General features: G+C 37.1%; 1 protein-coding gene across 13 annotated transcripts in view; it reads left to right on the top strand.

Moving 5' to 3' along the window:
- The window catches only part of LOC309655261 (uncharacterized protein), a 179,326-nt gene that overhangs the window by 29,982 nt on the left and 132,098 nt on the right, over positions 1 to 17,246 (top strand). The window contains exon 7 of one of the 13 annotated variants that reach the window (XR_014260712.1): positions 1,135 to 3,651. The exons of the other annotated variants lie outside the window; for them this stretch is intronic. The gene's annotated coding sequence lies outside the window, so the exon portion shown is untranslated. Of the gene's footprint in view, positions 1 to 1,134; positions 3,652 to 17,246 lie in introns of those variants that run through there. 13 annotated transcript variants of the gene reach the window in all.

Raw genomic sequence — 17,246 nt, 5'->3', positions numbered from 1 at the left:
ATAGACTCTTTGGCCTCCTTAAAATAATATTTCCATAGTATTTATGGCTAACCAACAACCTGCCAAAATTTTGACATACTAAGAAATGGTCAATCTACTCCAAAAATAGCATGTTCTCTCAAATTTCTTAGTGGGCTTTGGACAGAATATTTCATTTCCTGTGACATTTTTAACTCCCTTTGAGCCAGTTTCAAGAGTCCTAGCTTCTCAAAAGTAGCTATAAGGTAGGAAACTTGAGTTTAAATACATTTATGAATTCTGTTCAATTATTAGGAGCATGCCACAGTGGAAGTTCTATGAATGCCTTTAATTATCCTGTTTAACCAAACATCTCAAACTTAGTGTGTGGAGTAGGATGAGCTCCTTGTTCACAAAATGTCTCAAAACAAGCTTGATGCTCTGATTTAGCGAGGGCCTGTTATAGAGAGTAAGACACAATCATTAACTTTAAGAGGCTTAAGTTTAGTTGAGGAGTCAGAATGTGTGTATTTACATACAATAATAATACTGAAATATCATCGAAATGCTAAATTTATGGCACAGACTAGTTAATCAAGAGTTGCTGGGGCTGACTAAAATTAAAAATTCACCAAGCTGATGGAATGCTTGGCATATGATAAACTCTCGGTAATAATAATTACAGTTAGTAGTAAAAAAAAAAAAAAAAGTGTGTGTTTGTGAGAGTGTGTGTAATTTGGCTCCATAGACTTGCATTGAGAGAAAGAAACAAGAATGGGTAGAAACATCAGAATGAAGATTTTTTTTAGTGCTATTGTTGCAGCAATTAAGGCAAGAGATTATGAGAATCCCACCACTAAAATGGAAAGAAAAGGAGAGGATTCAGGGGTTTTTCTTGCTATGGTGGTGGATTATGTGTGATTGGCAAAGAAGAAAAAGGAAAAGAGGAACCAACTGATGGGAATCACGGGGGCTTCTGTGTTAGTGGATGTCTCTGTGGCTGCGTCACCAATAGCAACAGTAACCATCGTGCATAGTGGTGATAACATGCTCAGTCGGGGTCAGAGGTTAGGGTTGAAGATGTAGACTTTGAACAGCGCTTTGTGGTACTGGAGACCTCGTGGTCTCAGCGGGATGGGTTGGAACTCACAGAACACCACTCTTGATTGGGTGCAGAGCAACGGGCCCGCCCACGTCTGCAGCTCTTCCTTCGTTTCCATGGTTCCTGTGGATGTATTTCAGCTCTGAACACGTCTTGCTTGTTATGAATTTGGAGGTCATGTTATTGACACGAATATGAATTCTAGGAAGTAAAGGTAAGCCACCAATCAAGGTTAACCAGTCTGATATTGGCCTAGGGCCCAAAGCTGGGACCAATGTGGGGAAAGTGATTTGAAACAGTGCTTGACATTCACGTAATAAGCTAGAAATGTCAATTGCTGCTTGAGGTAAACATTTATTTTCCAGAGTAAATGTTACAGCCCCTGCTTTTCATGACCCTGTGTCATTCAAGCACTTGTCTGAAGGGCGGAAATGCATCTTGGAAGTAGCTTTCATTCCTAATCCGTATTTGTGTTTAACTACAAAACCATTTAATCCACCTGCTCATTGTAATCAGCAAAACAGAGAACACACATTTCCTTCATTATAAAAATAAAACCAAACACTTTTCTCTGTGTTAGATTCCTTTTGAATACTAATGTATAAAAGCCCAGGTTAAATTAATCTCAGCTGTCACAGTCACACTTGGCAAATGAATCATAAAATAGTTTCTTCATGTGACATTTTAATTTGATAGCAAATTAAAATCTTAATAAGGGCTTCTAAAATGCACATGCATATGTACATGCATAATCTCCTTTATTGGAGCTCAATGTCAAAATACAAATTATTTTGCTTTGTTTTTTTAAAATTGTGAATTTTTAAAAAGATAAAAAGATTTTCCAGATCTTTTTATCTGGTGGTTTCAAAGTCTCTATACCCTTGAATACTTTTAACTTACCTACAAAATAAGTTTTGGAAATCTTGCCAGAGTTGTTGGATAATGGTTTGTTTTTTTTTATCACAGAAAATTATTTATTAACTGTTTTACTTAAATGATACAGATATCAATGATATAATTCTCTACCTCCTAGCTTTCCTCAATAACAGTGGCCTCTCTGGGCTGGGATGTCACATGAAGAGATCAGAGGCCAATTACAGGGGTAGATTCCTGCTAGCTCTGTAGGTGCAACTCTCAAGGTGCAGAGAGGTTGCAGAAAGACACATCAGGAAACAGGTGGAGACTTACAGCTTCAACTCAGACATGTGAAGAGCTTGGAAGTTGTCATTACCATCCTCACATCAGGAAAAAAGATGAACTAACTGAAAAAGAATCAATGAAGTCTCAGGTCTAGGTACCACTCCAAATTCTGGAGAGAAACGTGAATCTGGAAAGTCAGAGCCAAGACCTACTTTCCTGGAACAGAACCCACTGGAGCCATAAACTGGTAGCAACACTTAAAGGGTAATTTTGTTGAATTTCTGGAAGCAGAGTATGGTCTAGCTTGAGAGTAAGAAGTTGGTGGAGACCACTGAAAGGGGCTTTACCTCCAGGAATTCTGTAAAGAGCCAAGGAAGAGCCCCTTGTGGCTCTGGCAGGGGAGAAGGAGAGCAATCTTTGAGAAAGACACCCAAGTGTTCTCCATAACAGAATCCTACTCTGTGGGGAGCAGACTGTACCATCACCTTATTCCACCTGGGGGAAGACCACTGCCCTGACTCCAGCCCCCTCTAGACTTCCTGAAGCTAAGTAGCATGTGTGAAGGTCACAGCTCAGGGACACAGGCCCACCAAGAGACTGAGGTTTAATCAGAAGATAACAGCACTTCTCCTCTCCCACACCCCACAGCTACATCAGCAGGGCTCCTGTATAATAACAGCAGATTGTACGGGATTCAGACTCCAAGGAGGAATTCGTAGGGAAGCCCCAAAGCCGTCAGGGGAGATAAAACCAATGGAACTAGAGGAATTTGAAGCTGGCGTGTACAACTATAACAAACATTAAACATAGCCTGAACTGCACATGAAAGGTCTGTTTACCTCAGTTCCTATTACCCAGCATGTCATGTCTGGATTTCAGTAAAAAATCACAAGGCGTGCTAAAAGGCAGAAAAATTACAGTGTGGAAAGACAAAACGAGCATCAGAAAGATACTTAGATATGGCACAGATTTTGGAATGTTTAAAAATAACTATGATTAAGCTCTAATGGAAAAGGTAGACAGCACACAGGAAGAGATGAATATGATTTTTTATCAACACAACCACAGAACACCTGTGGATTCCCTGCCTCCATCCCTTCCCTTCCTTTTTTCAGGGCATCCAAACAGACTGCTTGAGTTTCTTGATGCCAGCCGGGTCTCTGATAGAAAATTGTATGTGCTCCTAAATGATCTTATTTTCCACTGTGGATGTTGAGTGGTGTCATTAAAAGTAAATAAATCAATGTGAGGACTGTAAAAAAAAAAGAGAGAGGAATAATAGAAGCAGAGAGGTGGAAACTATCTGATGGGCTCATGAGTAGATGAGACACAGGCAGGGAAAGAATCACCGAGCTTGAAGGTATAGCAATTGAAACTTTCCAAACTAAAGTGCAAAGAGAAAAAACAACAACAACAACAACAACAACAAAAATTAAGGAAGGAAGGAGGGAGAAATATGACTGGTAGCTAGATTTTATAATATCTGTGGTAATTTGGGGATTGGGTAAAAATAAAGGACAAAGGTCTAGTCAAGATCTCATAATCTTGAAATATTTAATAGATGACTGGATGCTTAAAGGACCACCCAGAAGCTAGGATCTGGGTGATTTAAGTCCAGCTCAAAGGGGCATATTTTAACTGAAGTTTACATAAGACATTTTTTTCTCCCAATGTCACATCTTCCTTTCCCTCCTAATCTCAATTCTATTCTCTATGGGTCTGGGAGGGAACATTAAGTGCTAGGAAACATTAAGTGCCATACAATTCAGGCTTCTCAGTTTCCTGGCAAGGGCGTTCAAACTTTGCATCCACGTGTGCAAGATAGGCTGGCAATGCTCCAGTAATTGTAACAGCCATATTACTTTCTGCGTATCTGGGACAATTAAAAGCAGGCTGAAAATTGTTCTCAGACCGATTTTCCTCCATTTCAGTATTCCAGTATCTTTATAGCTTTTTAAATAAAATATCATTTAAATATGGGCTTTATAGATGAGAAATGTACAATGCTTTCAAAGTTGCTGTGTTTTTAATAATAAATATTATACCATTTGCAAGCTCATGTTTTGATTTACATAAATTGATGCCTTGTATTTTCCATAATACTTCCTGACAAAATTGCATTTGATACTTGATGATTACTTGGAGGGTCATCAATTCAGTCTTATGATGATTGAATCTCTAAATGGAATAGTTGGCAGCTGTTTCTTTGCCTCGATTACACTAGGGTGACCTTAACTCTATCAGGGTATAAATAATACTCTATAAAAAATAGATTTGTGACTACAGTTTTATATCAAACATGTTTGGTTTAGTTTGAAACACTGAAATATTATACAGCCTTTGCTGAGAGTCAAAATATCCTGTGAGGTTTGAGGTCACGGGCTCTGGAATAAACTTCCTGGGTTGAAATCCTGTCTCTATGCCTTAGAGGCTTTATGACTTTGGAGAAGTAACTTAATCTCTATATTCCTCAGTATTTTCATATGTAAAATTGAGATAATAATAATACCTGCCTTGTTTAGTTCTCATGGGATTAAAGGTGTTAATATACACAAATCACTCCAAAAGGTGACTAAATAAGTGCTCAGTGAGTATTTGCTGTTATCTTAAAACTTTTTTTGGTCCTGAGGCTCCCCATACATGCTGTTAAAGCCAATTGAAGATAAAGTATTTGTAGTCCTGAAAAGCATCATAATGTTTGACTAACTGGTATTTTACTTGCCACCCAATGATGCAGAATTTAATCCGTATGTACAATGCTTCCTTCCGTAATTGTCATCAATGTATCTTGATGACTTTCCACATCTTTTTTGGAGTCCTGTCTTTTCCCAACTGGGCTCATCAGCAGAATTTCCTGGGGCACTTGTTAAACACAGTGATTCCTAAATCTCTCATCTGGAGGTCTGGAATGTGACACCTCAGAATCTATATTTTTAATAAGCACCTCAGATATTTTAATGACTACCTCAGTTGGAAAAAATATTGGTCTAAAACATACATATTAATTAAGTTCTACATCCTAAGACCATTGTAAACAAACATATTTTTCATATATATTGGAAACCATGTTAGAAATATTAATCTCTGAGGTTATTGAGCACTTGGTGTCTTTTGTGATCTATTGATGTGGTTTAACTTGACTCTCAGTTGCTAGGACAATCCATCATGAAGATGTGGTTAGCAGGATGTGCCCCCCCCCTCACTCTAAAGATGTCTGCATCTGAATCTCCAGAACCTGCTAATGTGTTATGTTACATGGCAAGGGGGAATTAAGGTTGTAGATGAAAATAAGATTGCTAATCAGTTCACCTTAAAATAAGAAGAGTCTCCTAGATTATCCCACTGGGCCCAATGTAATTTCAGGGTCCTTTAAAGTATAAGAGGGAGACAAAAGGGAAAGTCAGAGTCAGAGAAAAATTGGAAGATGGAGGAAGGTGCCGTGAGCCAAGAATGCAGGCAGCCTCTAGAAGCTGGAAAAGGCAAGAATACCGAGGCTTCCGAAAGCCTTCAGAAGGAACACAGGCCTGCTGACCTGATTTTAGCTAAGGAAGACCTATTTTGGACTTTTTGACTTCTAAAACTATAAGATGATAAATTTGGAGAAAATCTATTTGACCTTCAGTTTGAATTTCTACATATAGCACCAAAAGCATGGTACACACACACACACACACACACGCATATACAGGGTGAATGAGAGCTAAACCTTGCTATTTTAAGCCTTTCAGATTGGGAGTTATTTGTTACCATAGCATAAGGATAACCTCATCTCTCCAGACTGGTAAAAGCCAGAAGAATTAACCTGCAGTGTGTAATGTGAGATCATTCAGGGGCAGATATGAGATCAAATCCCTCTCTGTTACTTCAATTAGTAGAAGCTGACCTTTGAAATGCTAGTAGGGGAAGTAGATTGTAAGATTAGGATGGCATGGAGGGAGGGATACTTCATTTGACGCTATTTTATTTGGAGATGAAAGGCAAGAATGAACTTTCACCTTGGAGGACTCAGTTGCTTTTACCTGTTAAGCACTTCTATTAATCTTATATTCATATTTTGGAAAAAGAATGTGAAACAAATGAACAACAAAAGCAGTGGCAACAAATTCAGAAATAAATTTTAACTTGAATTTTATATAGCGCATTCTGGTGAAAATATTGTTCCTATTATTGGTAGTTATATAGAACTTTAACGTGCATGCCTATCACCTGGAAATCCTGTTAAATGCAGATCCCGATTCCATACATCTCAGGTAGGGAGTAAGGTTCTGCATTCTCGTGGAGCCCCACGTGGTGCTGATCCATGGACCACATTTTGACAAGCAATGTGTAGAATACACACATGCAAATAGAATATTTTAATTTCATTGGAAAGCGTGATTCCAGTTTTAGAAAATAAAGGTGTATTTAGGCAAGTAATTCCAGTAGCTGTAGTTTCTCAAAATATGAGTTAGCCAGCTAAATTCAAATCCTTTGTCTGTTACCTGTTTTCTTTGAATTCTCAACATTGGCTTAGTCTCATAATACATCATTTCTACTTAGCTCAAAAAGGTTTCCTAAATGAAAACTATAACTGTAGATAAAAAAAGAAAAGAGAGAAAAAAATAATGGCAAGATATAAATTAAGAAGAAAAGCATAATCTTAAAATTATTCAGGATATTTTTTATTTTGCTTTGTTGGATAGAAGAGGAAATGAGATTGTATATTTATCAAAGAAGATTTAAAATAAGGATTTTGAAATATTACAATTTATTACTATTTATTCTTACTTTTAGCAAATAAGATGCTGAATGGAGCAAGTGCATATTCAGTTGTAATACTGATGTTTGTGCCAGGTTAAAACTCAAGTCCAAATGCCAAGACATTTAGAAAACTAAATTCTTAGATGTTATCTCAATACTTCTTTTTTTTCCAAAGCGAGAACATTGTTATTGGTGCACTGACCTTTCTCCCAGGTCCCAGACTCAAATGATTGTACAAAAAGCAATACTCTTACAGTCAAACTATACATTCACTTATTATTTAAATGCTTCTTAGAAAAATTTTTTAATAGATTTATTAGAATCAAAATGTTTGTTACATATCAGTTGGTTTTATTCTTATTTATAAAATGAAGAATAGAGGCACAAAATCTCGAGACATCCAAGATCACACTGCCTGCTAAGGAAAGCTTAAAACAAAGCACAAGAGTCCCTTTAACTACTTATTTTACAGAGACATCATATACAGCCATATGGGAAAGACTGGAATAAGATATATTAGATGTTGAATTTAAGTTTCATCTGAGTTATTGGAGTTTGATTTTAGAAATATATATTTGGATCATGAGTTCTTTTTTAGTTGACAAAATTGAGAGATGTGATTCAAATAACAATTAATATATTATTCATCTATGTCTTTATGAGTCTTCATAACTCATTCCTTTTTATCTTTGAATAGCATTCTAAGGTGTGGATGCGCCACAGTATGTTTATTCACTCAAATATTGAAGGATATATTGATTACTTCCAGTTTTGGGCATTTATGAATAAAGCTACTATAATACTTGCTTGCAGGTTTTTGTGTAAATGTACATTTTCCAGTCAGTTGGGTAAATACCTTATCGGCCTGATTGCTAAATCATTTGAAAGACTATGCTTAGTTTTGTAAGGAACTGCCAAACTGTCTTCCAAAATGGCTGTACCATTTTGCATTCCTGCGAACAATGAATGAGAGTTCCTGTAGCATGCTTGGTGTCTATGGGTCTTTACGGTTAAGAATACTGATAGGTGTGTAATGGTTTTCATCACTGGTTTAATTTGCATTTCTCTGAAAACATGTACCATTGAGCATCTTCATCTTTTCATGTGACAATTTTCCTTTTTAGTGAGATGTCTATTCAGATCTTTTTACCATTTCTTACTTGGGTCCTTTGCTTTCTTATTGTTGAGTCTGAAGAGTCCTGTGTATTTTTTAGAGACGACTTTTATCAGATAAGTGTTTTGCAAATGTCTTCTCTCATTCCGAGGCTAACAGCATCTTTCACAAAACAGACACTTTTAATTTTAATAATGCTCACCCTATCAATTTTTTAAATGGATCATGTTTTTGGTGCTATATGTAAAAATTCATCACCAAACTGAAGGTCAAATAGATTTTCTCCTACATTTTCTTCTAGAAATTTTATAGTTTAGTATTTAACACTTGGGTCTATGGCCCATCTTGAGTTAATTTTTGTAAAAAGTGTATGGTCTGTGTCTACACTTTTTTTTTTTTGCATATGGATATACACAATTCTAGCACAATTTGTTTAAAACACTATTCTTTCTCCACTGAATTGCCCTTGAACCCCTGTCAAAAATCAGCTGACTTAATTTGTTTGGGTCTAATTTTGAGCTCTGTATCCTGCTCATTGATCTATGTGTCTATTGTTTTGCAAATACCACACCGTCTTGGTTTTCTGTAGTTTGAATATAGTCTGTGATATTTAAAATAAATATTTTAAAATATAAAAATATATGAAGGTGTGATTTTTAAAACAAATATTTATTCTTCCTGATGTTCTATGAGCTTCCTGGATTTGTGGTTTAGTGTCAGTCATTAATTTTGCAAAGTTCTTGACCATTATTTCTTCAAATATTTCTTTTCCTCCATCCTATCTTTATTCTCCAGATATTCCAATGACACACATGTTACATACTTTTAAATTGTCTCACAGTTCTTGAATGTCCTGTTATTTCTCTTTCTCTTTTTTTTTCTCCTTGAATTTCAGTCTGGGAAGTTTCTATTTATATATCCAAGCTCACTGACTCTTTCCTCAGCTGTGTCCGGTCTACTGATGATCTCTTTGAAGGCATTCTTCATGTCTGTTACTATGTTTTTTATTTCTAGCATTTCTTTTTGATTCTTAGAGCTTCTGTCTCTCTGCTTACATTACCCGTGTAAACTTACATGCTGTTAACTTTTCCCATTAGAGCCCTTGACCTACTAATCACAGTTATTTTAAATTCTGTAACTGATAATTCCGACATCTGTGTCACATCTGTCTGATACCGATGCTCACTTTGTCTCTTCACACTGTATTTTTTCTTGTCTTTTATGCTTTCTAGTTTTTTGTTGAAAGCCGGACACACATTGACTAACAGGTACTGAAGTAAATAGGCTTTTAGTTGGAGGATTTATGGTCATCCGGCTAAGGGTAGCTGTAGCGGAATGTGCTTGAGGACTCAAGGTCCTCCAGTGCCCTTGTTTTTGTCTCCATTGTGATTTTGGGGTTCCCTAATTAATCTCCAGAGAGAGTCTCTGTCTTCCAGCTCTTTCAGGTATAATGCACTGTTATTATACAGGAACCCCATGTTTTGGTGGTAACACACAGGGAGGGACAAGCATTCTATAATCTCAGGACTAAATCTTAGTGTCTTGCAGGCCTGCATCTCTGGGCTGTGACCTTCACGAGTGTTTTTCCCATGGTATAGTTTTCTTCCCTCATCCACCTCTCCCTTCTTGACTAGAGAGTTGCCTATCTATTTCCTTAAGGCTCTAACCTCCTGACTACTGTTGTGTTTTTGTTTTATCCTCTTGAGTGAGACATAAATATTAGAGGGAGTGGAAGGAAGACCCTCCCCCAGCTGAGGTAAGGCCAGTAAAGTCTTTTCTGGACTCACTGGTCTCCAGATTTCAGAGTGGCAACTTGCCCCACAGCCTCAATTCTCTGATGGGTCCGAGAAAGTCATTTATTTTCAGTTTGCCTAGCTTTTTTGTTGTAAAAATGGGAGTGACAGCTTCTAAACTCTTTACACGTCGAAGCTGAAACCAGAAGTCAGGCATCAGTTTCTCCAAACTGATCTTCTCCAAAACTCCTTTACCTTAAAAAGAAGACAGTTTTGCCTGCAACAATGACCAAGTAGCGAATGCCTACAGGAGTGATTTCAGGACCATGGAGACACAGTATTTTACATGACTAATGGTTTAAACACCTTGGGATGTTTATCCAGGTGCAAAGAAAACTCATGAAGGGCGGGTTGGAACATTCCAGCGGTCCTCACATATTTGAAGGGAAGCCTTGTGAAAGCACAATCAGGTAGGTTTGTATAATAAATGGATTAAAATCACATGCCAAACAGATTACCGAAAGAATACGTTGCTCTCACAAGTTTATTTAGAATGTCAAAGGTCAAGCACACACACGCAGTTTTCCTGCTCTGGCTAATATATCATGTCAGGTTGTGTACAATCCTCTGACTCTTCTGCCACTGTTAGAGTTTCTTTGTTGATAAACTTAGTCAGTGCTGCTCGGTGCTGGTGTACACACGGGCTCAACTGGGATTTTGGGGATACTGCCAACACCTTCTACATCTTTCCTTCTCTCCCTCAATGTTTGCTCTGTTTTCTGAAGCCAACCCTTTATTCTTGGGGAGTCAAGGCCCCTCACTTTATACTCCTGATTATACATACAAGTACTGTGTGTGTGTGTGTGTGTGTGTGTGTGTGTGTGTGTGTCGGGGGAGGTGGTTGTCAGATAAACAATCACGTACAAATGGCTGAGACTTTCTGTTGACAGGGGTCTGGCAGGGCCTGATAGGAGCGTGTGTACAAGGAGTGAACGTGAACCATCAAACATCAGAAAGTGATGTCAAATGCCCCTGAAGAGGAAACTGGGAGAGTCAGAATATTTTCTCTGGATGCACAATGTCCCCATTTTCCAGTCTTAAGACTGTCTAATAGGATTCCTACTCCATGGCCACTGGCATCTGAGTTTATTTCCCTTGGCTGTTGCCTGCTCCACACTGTGTTTTAGGAGGCAGCGTCTGTAGCTGGGTGCTATGCCTGATCAGGTCAAGCAGCTGAGCATTGTCTGTGTTCTGCCAAGCACCCAGCTTCACAGGTACCCTTCCTCCATAGAGTCTTCTTTAAAAACATGAAGTATAGTTGATTTACAATTTTATGTTACTTTCAGGTATACAACATAGAGATTCAATATTTTTATAGAATATACTCCATTTAAAGTTATTATAAAATATTGACTATATATCCCTGTGCTGTGTAATATATCCTTGCAGCTTATTTATTTTATACACAGTAGTTTGTACCTCTTAATCCCCTACCCCTATCTTGCCCCTCCTCCCTTCCCTCTCCCCACTGGTAACCACTATTTTGTTCTCTATATCTGTGAGTCTGCTTCTATTTTGTTATATACATTAGTTTGTTTTATTTTTTAGATTCCACATATAAGTGATAACATAGAGTATTAGTCTGTCTCTGTTTGGCTCATTTCACTTAGCATAATACCCTCTAGATCCATCTATGTTGTTGCAAATGGCAGAATTTCATCCCTTTTTATGGCTGAGTAATATTCCATTGTACCTATTTACCACATCTTCTTTATCCATTCATCTGTTGATGGACACTTAGGTTGCTTCCATATCTTGGCTATTGTAAATAATGCTGCTATGTGCACTGGGGTGCATGTACTTTTCAAATTAGTGTTTTCATTTTTTTGAGATATATACCCAGGAGTGGAATTGCTGGATCATATGGTAGTTCTAGTTTTAGTTTTTTGAGGAACCTCCATCCTGTCTTCCATGGTGGCTGTACCAATTTACATTCCTGAGCGTGGCATTCTGGGACTCTTTCATGATTTTCTCCATTTAGCCCCTGGAGATTATTTTTTAGAGAAAGGGACCTATTTGCAAAAGAGCTGTAAAAGGTTGATATAAGATTGTAACATTGTTGATCATAAGCCTGTACAATAAAAAGAATAAGTAAAGACCAAAACTCTCATATTCGAAAATGACTTCAAGACACAACTACTTTAACTAACTTCTCCTGGTCTCCTTAATACTTAAAAACTGTGATTAAGTCTAACTGCAGAGCTCTTTTCTAACAATAACTATTTTAACCCCTTAAACTGCCTTATAGGTACTCATTCTTTTTTTTTTAAATTTATTTATTAAATTTATTTATTTATTTATTTTTGGCTGTGTTGGGTCTTCGTTGCTGCACGCGGGCTTTTTCTAGTTGCTGTGAGCAGGGGCTACTCTTTGTTGCAGTGCACAGGCTTCTCATTGTGGTGGCTTCTTGTTGCAGAGCACAGGCTCTAGGCCTGTGGGCTTCAGTAGTTGTGGAACATGGGCTCAGTAGTTGTGGCTCGTGGGCTCTAGAGTGCAGGCTCAGTAGTTGTGGCGCATGGGCTTAGTTGCTCCGCGGCATGTGGGATCTTCCCGAACCAGGGCTCGAACCCATGTCCCCTGCATTGGCAGGCAGATTCTTAATCACTGCGCCACCAGGGAAGCCCCGGTACTCATTCTTTTAAGGATTAATGAGGTTCTTGAATAAGAAGATTAAGGCCATTGCTTTGGCCTTCTGAAACAGTCACTTATGTTTAATTATTGATTGACTGAAACGAGCAAGTATAATTTTTTTGTCATCAAATAGCTTAATTAATGTGTCCTGGTATTTTCCTGGCTGTTATTCGCACATCAGATTCAATTGGTCCATAAAAACATGAAGCCAACTCTTTACTGACTTGCTAAGACAAAAGAAGTCTCAGACTATGTTTTTCCATATGGAAATCCTCTGGAGATCCTTCTTTGTACTCATCATTAGTGTGACATTTTCTCAAAACAAGATTAATCAACAAACATGGATTTGTTGATCTTTGCATTGAAAAGTTTATATTTTGTAAGGAAAGTATTTTTGATACTTAAAATGTTATGAAGCTACTTCGCTGTGTCTATGTATTCCGAATTCAAAGAGTGAAACTTATAATAAATTCTCATCAAAGTAAAACACATGTTTTTTAAAGATCAGATAAGACCTTGTGGTTAAGACAGCAAGACTCATAGCAAACACTGGTGATCTGTCCTGCATCTTCCTGTCCTGGTCACATTCACTAAGAGGCAACAGCTTATAATTCTCCCAGTGTTTATTCTTGTTAGTTACCTCCACATTTCCAAATAATATTCAGATTATCAACTTTACCTATTTTCCATAGCCAGCTCCCTTCTCCTCTATGAATTCTACCTAGTAATATCTCCATTGTGTGCTAAGTAATTTTTCAGTGTCTGCAGTGCTATGACTATGTAACTGCTTAGCCAAAAACAAAAGAAAAGAAGAAGAAGAAGAAAAAAAGTTGCTTCACTTTCATTTTCTTCTTAGACAACTTTTATTTTTCCTTGGAATTTGTAATTATTCTTTCATTTTGATTTTGTTTGCCATCTGCTTTCTTTTTCTATACACCTCTAAATAATTCTTCAAAATACTCCAATAAAGTAGTAAAATCCCTCTTATTGGAAAACTATTTCCACGTGGTAAAATGAATCAATTTCTTTCCTCCTCATTGAAATCTCCCTTTTACAGCCATCGTCCAACTGCTCCAGACACACTGTCCTCTACCTGTCCCATCCACAACTGCTGTGCTATTCATTTATTCATCACTCTTATTTGTCCCGTTCATCACCCACTCATAGTCTTCACCCCCTCTCTCCTTTACTGGAACCTTTGTTTTAGGGATTGCAGACTTTCCTCTTTACCCTGTTATTTTAGTAACACCATCCTCAACCTGAGAAAGGGTACATATAGGAACTTTTTTGAGAACTTCTGTAGTTTTGAATGTCTCATTAATTTGCTCCAATATTGAATTGAGGGGAAAGTGATTTTTTAGGCAATTCTGCCATTGTCTTCTATACTACAGGCCGTTGTTGAGATGTTGAGGTGTCTGATGTCATCCTAATTCCTGCTTTTGTTATTGTTTTTGTTTTTTGTAGTGGCCAATGTTTGTCTATTTTGCTGGAAACTTTTAGAGTCTTCTTTGTATACCTGGTGTTTTGAAACTTCATATCGGCATGTTTTGGTGCAGGCCATTTTGCAGTCAATACGCTGAACCCTGGCTAGTCCCTTGTAAGATAGAAAATCTTGCAATATAGTTCTCTGAGATTTCTTTTTTGAATGGAAGATTCTTTAAATTCTATAGTGCTTTACAATTTTCAAAAGTTTCATACACATGATTTCATATAATCCCATAATAACCTTTTATTCCCCCACCCTTATATTGCCCCTCCCCCTGAGATTTTTTGATATTATTTCTTTAATAATATCTCTCCTGCACGTACGTGTGTGTGTGTGTGTGTGTCTGTTTCTTTACTCTTTCTGGAACTACTATTAGTTGAATATTGGACCTCCATGATAGACCCTCTGATATTCTTAATTTTCCCTCCAATTTTGTCATGTTTTTTCCCCTCTTAAAATGAATTATATGAAATTATAAATATGTGATCACTTTTTAAAATTTACAAAAGTGGCAATTTCATGTGGTTCAATCTGTATGTCATTATGAATATTTCTTTGATTATATCATACAAAATACTTTATATGGATGATATTTTAAAGTTCCAACTTATTTGCAATGAATATCAAGATTCTTGTTTAATAACAAGATTCACTATGTTCTCTTATTTTCTTGAAGATGTTCATTAAACTTTTTAGAAGTTTTCATCTACTTTACTGAATCTCTTTATTTTCAAAATCTTTTGTGCCCATTGCTTTCTTCTAAGAGGTTTTCTGGAAATATCTGGCAATCTTTAACGATCTGTCAATGTTTAAAAATGGGTCTCTAGGGCTTCCCTGGTGGCGCAGTGGTTGAGAATCTGCCTGCTAATGCAGGGGACACGGGTTCGAGCCCTGGTCTGGGAAGATCCCACATGCCGCGGAGCAACTGGGCCCGTGAGCCACAACTGCTGAGCCTGCGTGTATGGAACCTGTGCCCCGCAATGGGAGGGGCCGCGATAGTGAGAGGCCCACGCAGCGCGATGAAGAGTGGTCCCCGCTTGCCGCAACTAGAGAAAGCCCTCGCACGAAACGAAGACCCAACACAGCTAAAAAAGTTAAATAAATAAATAAATAATGTAGCTATAAAAAAACAACTTTAAAAAAAAAAAAGGGTCTCTAAAAAGCTGATTAAGAGCTATGTGTTCACAGTGGATTTGGCATGTGATTGGACACGACTCCATTCATTTTCTTGCTGGAGCCTAAAATATGCAAAATTGTAGGTCTTTTTTATTTTTCCTCTGAGATGAATTTTTTTCCAGAGACAAAATGTCCTGTCTTCTGCCCGCAGGCTATATGATCAACTTCCAATTTTGTAGGAGTTGAGCAGGGGCAAAAGGGAAAGATTTCCCCATTGAGCTTATAAACTTTAACTTAATTTCCTTAGTTTTACTTTAATGACCAAACAGCCACCCTCTACTGTGCTTTCCCTGCCCCAGTGGGGGATCTCTGAGGTCACTTTCTTTCTGGATGGGAGAGGTGGACTCATTAGGCTGCAAAGAGTGAAGAAGGAATCTCGCTCACCTAATCACTCTGTGTTCAAGCTGCCACCCCCCTCCTAGTTTGGAACCGCCTTCACTCACTCTCCTTGCTGTACTTTATGCTTCTGATTCTCCATTTTTCCCAGGTTCCTTAGTGAAAAATCCACTCAGGATTCAGCTTCCTCTGTCCTAAGTCCATGTCCACTGTCCCTCTGCTTTCTCTCTTTCGAATATTTGTTAGTCTCTCGCCCACTGATGCCTCTTCTTTCATTCACTTTGTGAGTTTATACTTCTTTTCTATCATTTTAGTAGGACTTCCAGAAGGAGCAGACCTAGACCACCATGTGTTTAATCTATTATATTTAACCAGAATTCCTGCAATGTATTTGCTTAGACATGTTATCAAGCTTATTTCTATTTTTTTTTTTTTTTTTTTGCTGAACCACATGGTATGTGGGATCTTAGTTCCCCACCAGGGATCGAACCCGCACCCTCTGAGGTGGAAGTGTGGAGTCTAAACCACTGGACCGCCAGGGAAGTCCCCTCAAGCTTATTTCTAAGTCCTATGACAGACAAAGTGCACTATTTAGTAGAGCAGAACCTATGTTTTACAACTTTATCATTCATGCATAAGTAATGGAAACCTGAAGGAGGTTAGTTCTGAAAATGTTTGAAGCTGAAAAATGTCTAATTTATGGAATTTGAGAAGCTTATCATCCCCAGAGTAGAGATTGGTATTCCTCTTTGTGGTGAATCCTCTCCTTGCTCTGGGATAAAATGATTTGGTGAGTTTAATTTCACATACATGGTATAATGTCCGTATAAACTCATGCAGGGTTGAGGTTGGTACCTAATCATCTTTGGTAGCACAGGAGATTAGCCCAAATGCAGTTTCTTCATTTTGAGATGCTGTGCTTTCATTTAGAAATGGAAATTAGATAATTTATATATAATATATATATTTTATTTATATATAAATAAAATTTATATATTATATAAAATATATAAATATGTCATATATAAATATATATAAATAATATATATAATTACATAATTTATAATTATATATTATAATTATATATAATTATAATAATATATAATATATATAATTTATATAAATTTATAATATATATTATAAATAATATATATTATTTATATATAAATATATATTATTTATATATAAATATATTATTATTTATATATAAATAATATATATATAAATAATATATATATATAATTTATATAAATTTATACAAACAAGGCAGTATCCCTGTATGATTAGAACATTTTAAACTTAATTTTGGAGTTAGACTCCTCAACGATGAAAAATTAGACATTTGATTCCAGAAATCTAGGGTCATTCAGCTGGTAGAAGGATGTGTCAGTATCACCTCTACTCAAAGCTCTTTGGAGGAAACTCTATGACAAGGATCTGGTTTAGCTGAGAACATCTCTAACTATTAGTTCTTCAAGGGGGTGTTTAAGAATGAATAAAATATGACTTTGGGGAAAGTGGACTATCTCATTTGTAGTTTCTGGTGGACAGACCATCTCTGAATACCTCTGCCCTCCTGAAGTAAATAAATATCTTCATTGTCAGTTAACCTTCTGTGGGAACAAAGTCAATACCTAGATTCCTGGCATTGTTTTGAGAAAGGATATTAGCAGTTATTCTCCACCCTCCTCCCCCATATCAGGATCTAGCTCATCAAGCATTGCTATGTGGGGTGGGCAATATTCAGAGGATTTGATGTTTACTGGGAAG

The sequence above is a fragment of the Balaenoptera physalus genome, assembly GCF_965194825.1.
Source record: "Balaenoptera physalus genome assembly, chromosome: 2".
Classification (NCBI taxonomy): domain Eukaryota; kingdom Metazoa; phylum Chordata; class Mammalia; order Artiodactyla; family Balaenopteridae; genus Balaenoptera; species Balaenoptera physalus.
This window is presented reverse-complemented; position numbering and strand designations above follow the sequence as displayed.